Here is a 16310-nt window from a genome sequence, read left to right on the forward strand (position 1 = left end):
TTGGCTGGTTTGAGCGAAGGAAGGATTGGCAGAGCGAGCCGGAGAGAAAGGGTAAAACCTTCTTTCTATAAATGTTGGGCGGGGGGAGGGGGGGGAGGAAAAATAAATTCAGCTTTATGCATTGAAAAAAATATCAATAATTGCATCAAGAATTTCTTTAAGAGCCTCAGGCAGAGAAGCAAGTATTTTTACCTCATAGATCTGAGTTGCCTTGACTCCTGAGCTGCTCCGAGGAATAAGCTGGCTAAACACATTAAAATATGTTTCCACACCAGTGCACAGATAATTTAAGCTCCTTAATCTCTCCGGAAAGACGGAGACCAGGCATTAACTCCCAATAGAAACCAGAGTGTTCGGCCTTCAATAGAAGTGCCTGAAGACGGGAGGTTGATGAGATGCTTACAAGGTAGCGTTTGAAATGTATCTGACACTCGACCGACCGTTTGCAAACCAGACTTGCTTTGAAATGTTAACCACATTCACCGACTTAATCCTTGGAGTCAAGCGGTAACCTTCAGTCTGCATCGCTGCTACGTTTGGACCTCATTGGAGGTGCTGTCTTTCGGATGAGACGTTAAACCTCGGCCCCGTCTGCTCTCTCAGGTGGATGTAAAAGATCCCGTGGGCACTATTTCGAAGAAGAGCAGGGGGGAGTTCTCCCCGGTGTCCTGGGGCCATTATTTATCCCTCAATCAACATAACAAAAACAGATTATCCGGTCATTTATCACATTACTGTTTGTGGGAGCTTGTTGTGCGCAAATTGGCTGCCGCGTTTCCCACATTACAACAGTGACTTCACTTCAAAAAGTACTTCATTGGCTGTAAAGCGCTTTGGGACGTCCGGTGGTCGTGAAAGGCGCGATAGAAATGCAAGTCTTCCTTTTTTTCATTGTTACTACTGTACGATGAACTTTCTCCTTCACTGGCAGATCACTGTGGCATCGTCGCCTGTCAAATCTCAATAAAGCACAAGTTGTTTTTCTCTTTTGCACATCCCCCTCCTACTTTCTCTCCACCATTGGTGGCCGTGTCTTCAGCCGTCCAGGACCTAAACTCAGGAATTCCCTCTCTGAACCCAGCTCCCTCTCCACCTCTCTCCCTTCCTTTAAGATCCTCCTCAAAGCCCAACTCTTAGGCCAGGCTATTAGTCACCCCTCCTAGTATCTCCTTCTTTGCCTCAGCATCCATTTTAGCCTGATTGCGTCTCTGTGAATCGCCGTGGGAGGTTTTTCCCCACGTTGAAGGCGTTACATAAATGCAAGTCTTTGTTGTTGTTTCCAGTAGGCTTGTGGCAGTGAGGAGGGAAGTACCACGGCAAAGAGACTCAAGGTGGAAGCTCCAGACAATGTGGACCTAGATGGCTGAAAGGTTAGTTGTCAGCCCGTGGCTCAGTGGGCAGCACTCTCGCCTCTGAGTTAGAAGGTTGTGGGTTTAAGTCCCACTCCAGGGACTCGAACACAAAAATCCAGGCTGACACTCCAGTGCAGTGCTGAGGGAGTGCTGCACTGTCGGAGGTGCCGTCTTTTGGATGAGACGTTAAACCTAGACTGCTCTCTCAGATGGATGTAAAAGATCCCACGGCCAGTATTTCGAAGAAGAGCAGGGGCGTTCTCCCCGGTGTCCTGGGGCCAATATTTATCCCTCAACCAACATCACTAAAAGCAGATTATCTGGTCATTATCACGTTGCTGTTTGTGGGAGCTTGCTGTGCGCAAATTGGCTGCCGCGTTTCCTACATTACAGCAGTGACTTCACTTCAAAGTGCTGTAAAGTGCTTTGAGACATCCTGAGTTGGTGAAAGGCGCTGGAGACATGCAAGTCTTCTTTGCACCAGTTAAGGAACATTGAGGTGGAGATGGGGGTCAAGAGATGGAGAGAATTCCCGTGTCGGAGAGGTGCAGGGCTAGAGAAGCTCACAGAGGCCGGGTGGGGCTAAGGAGCGATTTGTAACTGAGGACACGGATTCTGAATTCAGGGAGACGGAACCAAAGCAGGTGGGCGACAGTTAAAGACCAGAAGAGAGCATGGGTTGGAGGAAGGACTGCACAAGTTCTCCAACCCACACTCCCTTCCAGGGTAACCAGGGTTGCCAACTCTCTGGGATCGCCCTGGAGTCTCCAGAATTTGAAGATTAACCTCCATGATTCCTGGGATGGCAGGACTGTCGTATGAGGAGAGATTGGGTCGACTAGGCCTGTATTCACGAGAGTTTAGAAGAAATGAGAGGGGATCTCATTGAAACATATAAAATTCTGACAGGGCTAGAGAGACTGGAGGCAGGGAGGATGTTTCCTCTGGCTGGGGGGTCGAGAACGAGGGGTCACAGTCTCAGGATACGGGGTAGGACATTTAGGACTGAGATGAGGAGAAATTTCTTCACCCAGAGGGTCGTGAACCTGTGGAATTCTCTACCACAGAAGGCAGTGGAGGTCAAGTCACTGAATATATGTAAGAAGGAGATAGATAGATTTCTAGACACAAAAGGCATCAAGGGGTATGGGGAGAGAACGGGAATATGGTATTGAGATAGAGGGTCAGCCATGATCATATTGAATGGAGCAGGCTCGAAGGGCCGAATGGCCAACTCCTGCTCCTATTTTTCTATGTTTCCTGGACACTCCTGCCAGCAAAAACCCAGGAGAAACCTCAGAGGGGCATTAAATAAATTGTCTTTTTAATTTTCTTTTTATTAATTATAAAAGTATTAGAGGTGGGGGGGGTGGGGAAGGATGTTTGACTAACAGTTGTGAATCATCCAATCAGGTAACGCAGAGCCTGTTGAGCTTTCCAATTGGCTGGGGGAGGCGGGGCGCCGGCAGGATTGGCGTGTCTGTTGACCAATGGTGGGAGTGTGGAGGCGGGGGGTAGTCGGAGGGAGGCGGTCATGTGATGAAACCTCCAGGGACAATGTCCAATCAGAGTTGGCAACCCTCGAATGCAATCCGTGCATTCTGAGCGTGTGCAGTTTGTGGAATTTCCCAGCAGGCAACCAGGAGATGAAGGGTTGAAGGGCGTGACCTCCTCGTCCTGTGAGGATTCGAGAATCTCTTTGATAATTTTATTCCCCCCACCTCCAAAAGTGTTTGAAACAAACCGGAGATGGAATTCCCAAAGATTTATTTCAGGTGTGTCTCGTTTAAAATATGTGAAGTGTTGAGGTCGACAAGAGCTCTGGTTTCTTGGCCCTCAATAGTCAGGTGGACAATTCAGGTAAGAGAGCTTTTCCAACTGAAGTATTTTTTGGGGATGAAGGAAATTTTCTTTTAAAACCTAGGAAATGGTGTAAACAATGAGCGTTTGAGTGATTTAGAAGTGATATTTCTTTGTTGGTGGAAATGTATATTTATTGAAGACAGGTTGAAGGTGAACTCATTAAGGGTGCACTGGCTGCTTTAAGGCAGAAAGCCAGCGGTGACTGGCAGTGTGATGAGCGGGTGAAGAGTCCCGGCTGGTGTGACAGGCTACAGGGGATCGGGGCAGATGTTGATAGACGGGACTTAACCGGTGGGGGGTTTATGATGGCCCGAAAGACACTCAAGTCAGTTCAGGCACTTTTCCCCTGGTCCCCATCCTCCAAATACTGCTAGATCCTCGCAACCCCCAAACCTGGTCAGATTCTGACCCCTGCCCACCCATTGCCAGGTCTCTTGGACCATATTCCCAGTGCTCCCTGATTCTAGGATGGCCGAGACCCTGGAAACTCGTCCATCCATGCGCCCATTTCACAGAACCTCTTGCCCAGTGGTCCGGAGACCATATCCCAATGCTAAGGGAGTTAAGGTACAGATCAGCCATGATTCATTAAATGGTGGAACAGGTTTGAGATGCTGAACGGCCTTCTCCTGTTCCTCTCTTGTAGAAATCATGGGGCAGGATGATGGAATGAAAGAACTTGAATTTCTATAACGCCTTTCATGGCCTCAACACGTCCCAAAGCTCTTTACAGCCGAAGTATTTTTGAAGCGTAGTCGCTGTTGTAATGTAGGAAATGCGGCAGCCACTTTTGCGCACAGCAAGATCCCACAATGAGATGACTGACCAGATAATCTGTTTATAGTGATGTTGGTTGAGGGATAATAATTGGCCGGGACACCGAGGGGAACTTTTCTTTGAATAGCCATGGGAACTTTTACATCCACCTGAGAGGGCAGACGGGGCCTTGGTTTAACGTCTCATCCGAAAGACGGCCCCTCCGACAGTGCGGCGCTCCCTCAGTACCGCCCCTCCGACAGTGCGGCGCTCCCTCAGTACCGCCCCTCCGACAGTGCGGCGCTCCCTCAGTACCGCCCCTCCGACAGTGCGGCGCTCCCTCAGTACCGCCCCTCCGACAGTGCGGCGCTCCCTCAGTACCGCCCCTCCGACAGTGCGGCGCTCCCTCAGTACTGCAAAGTTACCAATGAGGAAAGGCTGATATATAAGCTTCGGTATCCAGTTCCTATATTGGAAAGAGAACTTTTCTCAGGGTAAGTTTGCGAGGCTCTGCTGTAACAACCCTATCTTCAACCATCTTCAGCTAGAAGTGCCAAGTGGATGATCCATATCGGCCTCCTCCTCAGGTCCCCACCATCACAGAGGCCAGTCTTCAGCCAATTCGATTCACTCCCCGTGATATCAAGAAACGGCTGAGCGCACTGGATACAGCAAAGGCTGTGGGCCCCGACAACATCCCGGCTGTCGTGCTGAAGACTTGTGCTCCGGAACTAGCCGCGCCTCTAGCCAAGCTGTTCCAGTACAGCTACAACACTGGCATCTATCCGACAATGTGGAAAACTGCCCAGTAATGTCCTGCCCACAAAAAGCAGGGCAAATCCAATCCAGCCAATTAGTGCCCCATCAGTCTACTCTCAATCATCAGCAAAGTGATGGAAGGTGTCATCGACAGTGCTATGAAGCGACACTTACTCACCAATAACCTGCTCACTGATGCCCAGTTTGGGTTCCGCCAAGACCACTCGGCTCCCGACCTCATTACAGCCTTGGTCCAAACATGGACAAAGGAGCTGAATTCCTGAGGTGAGGTGAGAGTGACTGCCCTTGACATCAAGGCAGCATTTGACCAAGTGTGACATCAAGGAGCCCTGGTAAAACTGAAGTCAATGGGAATTGGGGGGAAAACGCTCCACTGGCTGGAGTCATACCTAGCACAAAGGAAGATGGTTGAAGGTCAATCATCACAGCCCTAGGACATCGCTGCAGGAGTTCCTCAGGGCAGTGTCCTAGGCCCAACCATCTTCAGCTGCTTCATCAATGATGTTCCCTCCAACATAAGGTCAGAAATGGGGATGTTCGCTTATGACTGCACAGTGTTCAGTGCCATTCACAACTCCTCAGATAATGAAGCAGTCCATGCCCGCATGCAACAAGACCTGGACGATGTTCAGGCTTGGGCTGATAAGTGGCAGGCAACATTCACGCCACACAAGTGCCAGGCAATGACTATCTCCAACAGTCTAACCACATCCCCATGACATTCAATGGCATTACCATTGCTGAATCCCCCACCATCAACAGCTAGGGGGTCATCATTGACCAGAAACTTAACTGGACCAGCCACATAAATACTGTGGCAACAAGAGCAGGTCAGAGGCTGGGTATTTTGCGACGAGTGTCTCACCTCCTGACTCCCCAAAGTCTTTCCACCATCTACAAGACACAAGTAAGGAGTGTGATGGAATACTCTCCACTTGCCTGGATGAGTGCAGCTCCAACAACACTCAAGAAGCTCAACACTATCCAGGAAAAAGCTGTACGCTTGATCGGCACCCCATCCACCATCTTAAACATTCACTCCCTCCACCACCGGCGTACTGTGGCTGCAGTGTGTCCCATCTACAAGATGCACTGCAGCAACTCGCCAAGGCTTCTTCAGCAGCACCTCCCAAACCCGCGACCTCTACCACCTAGGACAAGGGCAGCAGGCGCATGGGAACACCACCACCTCCAAGTTCCCCTCCAAGTCACACACCATCCCGACTTGGAAATATATCGCCGATCCTTCATCGTCGCTGGGTCAGAATCCCAGAACTCCCTCCCTAACAGCACTGTGGGAGCACCTTCACCACACGGACTGCAGCGGTTCAAGAAGGCGGCTCACCACCACCTTCTCAAGGGCGATTAGGGATGGGCAATAAATGCCGGCCTTGCCAGCGACGCCCACATCCCATGAACGAATAAAAAAAACCTACAATAGTCATTGTTTATAAATACTGGAAGCAAAGAGGAACAGAAACAGTCTGGGGGACGCACACATTCCCTGCGCACCAACTAAGGCTTTTCCTCTACATCGGAAATAAAATAAATTATAAACCACATCCTCTTGAGTTATGTGGTGGTGGAGGGTGTGGGGGTGGTGGAAACCAAATGAAGCATGTACCAGAATGAGACAACCTTAGTTTGTATCAGTGGAAACAACGGTCATTGCGGCCTCTCCAAAACGACTCCTTATCAACCTTGCTTCATTGAACCTACATTGGCAATTGGTTCCGCAACACCTCGTTTTTAAAAAAAAAAAAAAAAAAAAAAAAAAAAAAAAAAATTCTCATCCTTCTCAAATTCCCTCCATGGCCTCCTCGCCCCTCCCTATCTCTGTAACCTCCTCCAGCCCTACGACCCTCCCCGAGGTCTCTGCACTCCTCCAGTTCTGGCTTCTGACCGATTTTTCCATCGCTCCACCGCTGGCGGCCGTGCCTTCAGCCGCCTGGGCCCTAAGCTCTGGAATTCCCTCCCTCAACCTCTCCGCCTCTCCCTCCTCCTGTTAGGACAGGTTTTAAGGAGCGTCTTAATATTTCCTTCTGTGGCTCAGTATCAAACTTTGCTCGACATCGCGACTGTGCAGCACTTTGGAACGTTTCACCCCGTCAAAGGCGCGATATAAATACAGGTTGTTGTGGTTGAAAAGCAACATTTTATTGCGGGCAGTTGTGGACGGGCTCTCTTTCATCTCCTTATTGCGCTGGCAGCGAGAGGCTTTAGCCAAGGTGACCAATTGGGGCTTGTCAACAACACTTGGGAATCCCAGTTTCTGTGTGCTGAAATGACATGGACTTTGAGACCTGATTCTGCATTCTAGGCATTCCTTTTCATTCAAGGCCGCTGTTTATCAGATAGCGGGCGTGTTTGTGCAAACGAACGCCTGCGGTTAAATCCTGCAGCGTTTCAATTCATTGAGGAACAGTAGAAGCTCTCGGGGTTTTCCATCCGTCGTTTTTTGAGACCCGCCAGAGATTGCGGCCTGGAACTCGCCTGCGCGCGTCCGTTACGTGCTCGAATGGGCACGCAGGTTGGCGGAGCGAGCCCGTGTTCCGGAGCCGGGGTCGGGAGGTCACTGGCCATTGTTCAGGTTCAGGCCGACGGTTGCCAACCCTCCAGGATTAACCCGGAGTCTCCAGGAATTGAAGATTGATCTCCTGGACACTGCACCCAACAACTCTGGAGTAAAGAAAAGAAAGATTGTGCATTTTTATAGCGCCTTTCACGACCACCGGACGTCCCAAAGTGCTTTACAGCCAATGAAGTACATTTTGAAGCGTAGTCACTGTTGTAGTGTAGAAAATGCGACGGCCAATTTGCGCACAGCAAGCTCCCACAAACAGCAATGTGATAATGACCAGATCATCTGTTTTAGCGACATTAGTTGAGGGATAAATATTGGCCCAGGACACCGGGGAGAACTCCCCTGCTCTTCTTCGAATAGTGCCATGGGATCCTTTACGTCCACCTGAGAGGGCAGACGGAGCCTCAGTTTAACATCTCATCTGAAAGACGGCACCTCCGACAGTGCGGCACTCCCCCAGCATTACACTGGAGAGCCAGCCTAGATTTTTGTGCTCAAGTCTCTGGGGTGGGACTTGAACCCACAACCTTCCGACGCAGAGGGTACAGTAGCACGGTGGTTATGTTACTGGACTAGTAATCCAGAGGTCTGGACTAATGATCCTGAGACATGAGTTTAAATCCCACCACGGCAGCTGGGGAATTTAAGTTCCAATAACTAAATGGACTAAAAAGGCTAGTATCAGTAACGGTGACCATGAAACTATCGGATTGTTGTAAAAACCCATCTGGTTCACTAATATCCTTTTAGTGAAGGAAATCTGCCGCCCTTACCCGGTCTGGCCGATATGTGACTGCAGACCCACAGCATTGCGGTTGACTTTTAACTGCCCTCTGAAATGGTCGAGGGCAATTGGGGATGGGCAATAAATGTTGACCTTGCCAGTGATGCCCACATCCCAAGAATGAAAAAAAACCTGAGGCGGGAGGCCACAGCTGATACTTAATAAAAAAAACAACAACACAGGGGCATCAAAAAAAAATGTTCCATTAACTTAGTTATAAAATTGTTACAGATGGGGAGGGGGGAAAGGCAGTCAAAGGTCATCCAGTGTGAGTAATGAAGAGTCTGTCACTTTCCATTGAAAGGGGGCAAGCACTGAGGGAACGGACAAGGCGGGTGAGCGATGGCGGGCGGTCATGTGATGTGATGACACCTCCAGGAATACGTCCAACTAGAGTTGGCGACCCAATTCGGGCCCTCATTCGAAGGCAGCCGCTGCCAAACAGGCATCTGTGCTACAGCTCGCCGATTATGAGATGGCGGGAGATCCACCGTCTCCGACACTGAGATAGCCAGCGGGTTGGGGGTCGGGGTGGAAAGAGAAGCCCAGAGTGGCTCCACCTGATACCGCTAAAAAAATCCCTTTAAAGATCAATTCATAGAACGATACAGCACAGGAGACCCATTCGGCCCATCGCACCTGTGCTGGCTCATTGAAAGAGCTCTCCAATTGGACCCACTTTCACCCCACACCCCCTGCCACCCCACTATGTCCCCCAGACCTCTGCAATTATTTCCCCCTTCACGTATTTAAACAATTGGGATGTGCCACAATGGCTGAGGTCCCCGATTCGCATATTTGGGTGAGCAGGCGTGCAGTTTGCCCACTGACAGACCCAACAGCAAATTGTATCAGGTGGGTTTTGGGGATTCGAGGGGGTGACTGAGCTGCTCTCTCCCTTCCCCTGTCCCACCCCATCCCCCTGCCACCGCCAGCCCCTGCAGAAACCAATTTTCAAGCCAGTAAAATCTGGCTGTTGAAAGTGGCCTCCAGAAAAAGCTTCCCAATAAAATTGATCGGTTGCCCTCCAATACTGCAGAACACAAGAACATTTGAATTAGGAGCAGGAGTCGGCCATTCGGCCCCTCGAGCCCGCTCCGCCGCACGGCCCCTCGAGCCCGCTCCGCCGCACGGCCCCTCGAGCCCGCTCCGCCGCACGGCCCCTCGAACCTGCTCCGCCATTCAATAAGATCATGGCTGATCATCGACCTCAACTCCACTTTCCCGCCCGATCTCCATATCCCTCGATTCCCCTAGAGTCCAAAGATCTATCGATCTCAGCCTTGAATATACTCAACGACTCAGCATTCACAGCCTTCTGGGGGAGAGAATTCCAAAGATTCACCGCCCTCTGAGTGAAGAAATTCCTCCTCATCTCAGCCCTAAATGGCCGACCCCTTATCCTGAGACTATGCCCCCGAGTTCTAGACTCTCCAGCCAGGGGGAAACAACCTCTCAGCATCTACCCTGTCAATCCCCCTCAGAATCTTGTATGTTTCAATGAGATCACCTCTCATTCTTCTAAACTCCAGAGAGTATCGGCCCAATCTACACAATCTCTCCTCATAGGACAGCCCCCTCATCCCAGGGATCAATCTAGTGACCCTCTCGGTGTAACTATTGTTTTTTGAGGTCCTCTCTGTAAAGTCTGTGGGTTGTATAGCGAAGTAATACACAGACTACAAGAGTAACTTAAACAGGACTTTACTATTCGAAGGTCAGGGCGAATCTGCCCAATAAGTTCTGCCACAGCACTTATATACCGGTGTGGTCACCGTCGGTATTACAGTATACAGCAGCCAAGATAAAGTAGTGCCACACCTAAAATAGTTCCCTTAAAGGTGGACAGTTACATACAATAGTTCTCTTAAAGGTAGAACAGTTACATACACTACAATCCTCCCTTTTTAGCTTACAACATACTTATTCCCCATTAACATAACATCATAACATATCCAACTTCATGTTACAACAGTTCACAGAGGTAGTCTCTGCGGAAACAGTTCACAGATTCAGTCTCTGCGGGAAACAGTTCACAGATTCATTCTCTGATCTTCTTGACTCGGTCCGGACCACGCCTCCGTGGTGTAGTCGGGTCACCTTGCGAGAGGGACTCATCCCCTAGTCCTTCCCTAGACTTAACAGCTTTACTTCCATCACTTCTGAACCAGCATTGCTGACTTTTTAAAACAAACAAAAAACAGTTGGATTGCCTTGGGAAATTTTCCTACTTTCCAACTGATTTGGCTCCGTTCGGGGGACCACGTGTGTGATCTGGTAGAGGTAATAATGGTTCAGATGGTTATCATCTTCTGCTTCGTCTTTTCCTTTTTTGCTTCTTGGAGACTCTCGGGGCTCCATTGTCAGCTGCCAGCTGTAACGCCACCATCTCCCTATGTTCCTTAGACTTTAAGTGATTCATCCTGATTTCGGCACTTTGGGAGTTCTCGGCACAAACTGGGCAGACCAGGTCCTCGTAATATTCAGTGTCACTCAACAGATCATGGTAATATTCGGTGTCGTCCTGAGCTAGGCCAGCGAGAGGGTCTTCTATTTCCTCCTTACCCAGCTGGACGTTAGCCGACTTTTGTTCCAAATCCCGACATCTGTCCTGAAGAGACTTCTTCATGCGTTCAGATTCATCCCGCTTTTTCTGGGCTTCCTGCAAGTCTTTTACTAATGACCTCATTTGTGATTTCAATACTTCAACTTCATTCGGAGATTGATTGAGCGGACTATTCAATCCCTCTACTGAAGTAGCTGTTTCAGTATTCTGTTGTTCTACATTGCCGTGTGTCAGCGTACTTTTGGCATCCAAGGGCTGTTCTGCTGCAGACTTCTCAGTCTGGGTTGCCACCTCAGCTCTTCCAATGACTTTTGAGAGCTCCCTTCCCTTTGAAGATTGAGGCTCGTATTTAAGTTTTTCCCATTTTAGAGTTTTATCCCTCAGCATATGAATGAGTTGGCTGACTGTTAACTCTTCTGCCATCATCCCTTTTCCATTAACTACAGGGCTGTTTATAACCTTTCCCTGGAGGAGTTGGCTGACTGTTAACTCTCCTGTCCTCCTCCCTTTTCCATTAGCTGCAGGGCTGTTTAGAACCTTGTCCTGGGGCTCCTTTGCTGCTTCTACTTCGCCATCATCCGCAGCCCCCATCATTCGAATTTCCACAAATGAATCGTCCGGTGATGCTGCACCCAACTTCAGTAGGAGCTCGGAAGTCATGTCGACCAACTCAGCTTATTCTGCCTGCAACCTGCTAACCAGCGCCTTCAGTTGTGGCACATCTTGTTCCACCGGATTGGAGCACGCCCCTTCAGAAGCTGAATCCGCTTTGATTCGTTTGGCCTCCTCGTGCAGACGGTTTGTGTGCTCCTGCTCCCTTTTCTTCCCCAGCTGCTTCTGTTGTCTTTCCAGATTCTCCCATTCGGTATCATAGAACTTTTTCATTGCTTTCATCTCTTGCTCGAGACGGCAATTCAATTGTTCTAATTGCTGTCGTAATCTGAAATAAGTTTGCGTTCGAGCTCGATGTTCCTCAGTAATATATATCTCTGTAACTTGAACAGACTCACAATTCTCTGTCGAGCTATGTTGTTGTTGTTCAGAGGAATTCCGTTCTGAAACTTTGTTCTCCTCTGGAGCATAAGCCTTTAGGCCCACATTCGTTCTACCAACCATAGTCAGCAAGTTCATTTTAGACTTGTCTTTCATGCTTGGGCTGGTCTTATCGTCATCTGTTTCAGAGTCTGAGCTGATTGTCTGCCCCGAGTCCTCACTCGTTATTGCTTTGAGGTAGTGCCATTCCATGTCTATTTTCTTGATCCACTCCCGTCCTAGAAGTGGTGGTCCTCCCTCAGGTAGTACGTATAAGTCCATTCCGGGGTGTTCTTTGCCCCTGTCTCTCACCTTGACTCTTATCTTTCCCATGGGGTATACTTTATGCCCCGTGTATGTCTGCAATACAAACTTGGTATCTCTCAAGGGTATATGTGAGAATAGCCGGTTGTAATCCCTTCGATTTATGACGGATAGGGCTGATCCAGTGTCCAATTCCATTCTCACTTGGACTCCGGCTATTTTTAGCATGACCCAGATAGTTTGTAGGTCAGCTTCCTTACTCACATTATGAATTCTCAGACTACCCAGTTCCTGGCCGCTTGGGTCTGAGTCCGAATTCTGTTCATCTGAACTCTTCTCAACCACCTTGTGTACTTTGTTGTACCTTTCCTGTGATGGCTTTTTTTTTTGGTTGTTGGTCTTCTTCCCTGACCAGCATACTTTGGCTATGTGACCCAGTTTGCCACATTTCCTACAGTCCTGGTTTTTAAACCAGCATTGGTTCTGGTCGTGTGTTGTCTTCCCACAACGATAACATTTCGTTGCACCCGAAGTAATTTGATCCACACTGAGGACCGCTGCCTTCAGCTGCATTTCCGCAGTTCCTTTCGCTGCGGCTTCGTGTGATGCTGCAATAAGGACAGCCCTATCCAGTGTAAGGTCGTTCTCTTCGAGCAGTCGCTTTTGCGTTCCTTCCTTCGACAACCCGCACACGAACTTGTCTCGCAATGCCTCTGTCAGGTTTCCTCCAAACTGGCAGTATTTCGCTAGCCTACGCAGTTCGACCAAGTATTCCGCGTTGCTTTCCTCTTTCCGTTGCGTTCTCGCATAAAATTTGAATCGTTCCGCCAACATCAGCGGTGTGGGGTTCAAGTGATCCTTCAGAACAGCAACAATATTATCGAAGGTTTGATCCGCCGGTTTAACTGGTGCTAGAAGATGCTTTAATAGCCCGTATGTCTTCGCCCCCATCGAGTTTAGCAAGGTTATAGCTTTATCATCATCCTCTATTTTATTGGCCTCACAATATATCTCAATGCGTTCTACATACGTGGCCCAACCTTCTACCTCGGAATCGAAATCGTTGATGTTACCACGCTTAGGCATCTTCACCTCCCTGATAAACAACAACGAAATATTTCTTTAACTCTTTTTTTTCAAGATGGCGGTTTCCCCGCGCTTATCTTCTTTCCCCGCCCCTTTCAAAATGGCGGTTCCCGCTTCTGTCTTTTTCTCCGCCTCCTGGCGGCTTCCCGCGGTTTCCCGCGCTTATCTTCTTTCCCCGCCCCTTTCAAGATGGCGGTTCCCGCTTTTCTTCCCCTGGCGGGAGGGGTAAGCTTTTCCCTCGGGCGACGGCCGCTGGCTTTCGGGGTTCGCAGCCTGCTCTTCGGCTTCAGCGCGTTCCCTTCTCTCAGCCAGGCAGCCGGTGCTGGGTACAACCCGTTGGCGGCGAACAGTTTCAGCCGCTGGCTGGATCTCGCTCAGCCTTCCTCGCTCGGGCTCTGTCTCTCCCGCTCGCTCTCTCTCGGGCTCTGTCTCTCCCGCTCGCGCGGCTCTCGCTCGCTCTCTCTCGGGCTCTGTCTCTCCCGTTCGCGCGGCTCTCTCTCGGGCTCTGGCTCTCCCGCTCGCTCGCGCCTCCCAGCCCTCTCGCCGTCCGGTGCTTCCCTCCCCGGCTGCGGCTACGTTCTCCGCGGTTTATTTGTTTTATCTCGTCCCGCGCCTTACGATCCGGCTGCAGCGCTTCGTGGGCTCGGTCACTGTCCGACCTTTTTCACCCAATCGCTCCTCCCAGCTTCTCGCAGTCCGGTGCTTTCCTCCCCGGCTGCGGCTGAGTTCTCCGTGGCTTATTTATTTTTATATCTTCCCGCGCCTTACGATCCCGGTCGCAGCGCCTCGTGGTCGCGGTAGTTGTCCGGCCTTTTTTGCCGTCGCGGTCTAGCCGTCTCACGACACTCCCTCGCCTGCTTGTACCGCGGCTTCTGCTCCACGCTGCCCCAGTCTCAGCGCCTCTGGGCCCGACTTCTGTCCGGCTCCTTTCCCCCTCGACCGTGGTCGAGTGCACCGCCCTTATCCTCCGTTTACTTGTTTCTATTTTCCCTTTACTCACAGTCACCGTGGCCGACTTGCTTCTCGTGTTGATCGGCTCACTCACCACCGTGGCAGAAGGGACAATACGTGCCTGTTGCTGATGGAAGACTTCGTGTTTGAAATCTTCCTCCTTTCTTGGTCTGCAGACTCGAGTTTTCTCTCAGCAAAACGACGAGGGTGGGTGCCTCTTCTCGACGCTCGTTTATTTCTTCAGAAGTATTGATGCCGCAGGGTAAGATCGAACTCGTCACCACTGTAAAGTCTGTGGGTTGTATAGCGAAGTAATACACAGACTACAAGAGTAACTTAAACAGGACTTTACTATTCGAAGGTCAGGGCGAATCTGCCCAATAAGTTCTGCCACAGCACTTATATACCGGTGTGGTCACCGTCGGTATTACAGTATACAGCAGCCAAGATAAAGTAGTGCCACACCTAAAATAGTTCCCTTAAAAGTGGACAGTTACATACAATAGTTCTCTTAAAGGTAGAACAGTTACATACACTACACTCTCTCGCGAGGTTGTCGGGTGTGTGCAGAGCCTGTCTTTACATACACGGCGCTCCACCGCTCTATTCACAGAAGCAACGTTTTGGAAACTCCAAGTTTGCTGACAACACAAAACTAGGTGGGATTGTGAGTTGTGAGGAGGATGCAAAGAGGCTTCAAGGCGATTTAGACAAGTTGAGTGAGTGGGCAAATACATGGCAGATGCAGTATAACGTGGATAAATGTGAAGTTATCCACTTCAGTAGGAAAAACAGAAAGGCAGAGTATTACTTAAATGGTGATAGATTGGGAAATGTTGATGTACAAAGGGACCTGGGTGTCCTTGTACACCAGTCACTGAAAGCAAACATGCAGGTTCAGCAAGCAGTTAGGAAGGCAAATGGTATGTTGACCTTCATTGCAAGAGGATTTGAGTACAGGAGCAAGGATGTCTTACTACAGTTATACAGGGCCTTGGTGAGACCACACCTGGAGTACTGTGTGCAGTTTTGGTCTCCTTACCTAAGAAAGGATATACTTGCCACAGAGGGAGTGCAGCGAAGGTTCACCAGACTGATTCCTGGGATGGCAGGACTGTCGTATGAGGAGAGATTGGGTCGACTAGGCCTGTATTCACTAGAGTTTAGAAGAATGAGAGGGGATCTCATTGAAAGGTATAAAATTCTGACAGGGCTAGACAGACTGGATGCAGGGAGGATGTTTCCCCTGGCTGGGGGGGTCGAGAACGAGGGGTCACAGTCTCAGAAAACAGGGTAGGACATTTAGGACTGAGATGAGAAATTTCTTCACTCAGAGGGTGGTGAACCTGTGGAATTCTCTACCACAGAAGGCTGTGGAGGCCAAGTCACTGAATATATTTAAGAAGGAGATACTGTAGATAGATTTCTAGACACAAAAGGCATCAAGGGATATGGGGAGAGAGCGGGAATATGGTATTGAGATAGAAGATCAGCCATGATCACATTGAATGGCGGAGCAGGCTCGAAGGGCTGAATGGCCGACTCCTGCTCCTATGTTTCTATGTTTCTAACTGTTTCGCTCTGCCGGGAATTTCCTTGGAGCTGTTCCCGCTCCCTGAACTTTGCCAGAAGCCCCAGTTATGCGCTGCACTTCCGGTAGTTACAGCAGTGGGGGGAGGGAGCGGGGGATGTTGGAGGGAGACGAGAATCTCCCAGGGAAATTCCCGGTCAGCGGTTCATGTTGGGGTACGGGAGTCGATTTTACTCCCAGCAGGGCGCCTCAATCAGGTGCCGCGGTCAACTCACCCGACCCGTGGCCTTCCCCGAACGGCTGCTCTTCGCACATGATCTCAGGCGCTGACCGGGGTTGGCAGGCGGCAGAACTGGGAGGGGGGGCGGCCATGAAACCGAGCCCGAGGACTGTCCTTGCCCTCATTGTCGCCTCCCCGAGTCGGAAGGTCGGGGGCTCAAGTCCCGCTCCAACAAGCTTGAGCCCAGATACTAAGCCCGTGCTTGAGTTTCGGACCCGACGGCGCACTGCACTGATGGAGGAGCCTCAGCAGAATGCGACCTCAGTGACCAGGGCGATGCCAGAGAACTACGAGGTTATAACTATCAGGAAAAGACTGAACAGGCTGGAGCTCTTTTCTCTAGAGGAGTGAAGGCCTTTAAGATAATGAAGGGGTTTTATAGGGTAGAAGTAGAGAAGATGTTTCCACTTGTGGGGGAGACCAGAACTAGGGTCAATAATTCTAAGATAGTCACTAATAAATCCAATAGGGAATTCAGGAG

This window comes from Somniosus microcephalus, chromosome 30 (genome assembly GCF_052327205.1).
Source record: "Somniosus microcephalus isolate GS21.2 chromosome 30, FLI_Smic_1.0, whole genome shotgun sequence".
NCBI classification, from domain to species: Eukaryota; Metazoa; Chordata; class Chondrichthyes; order Squaliformes; family Somniosidae; genus Somniosus; species Somniosus microcephalus.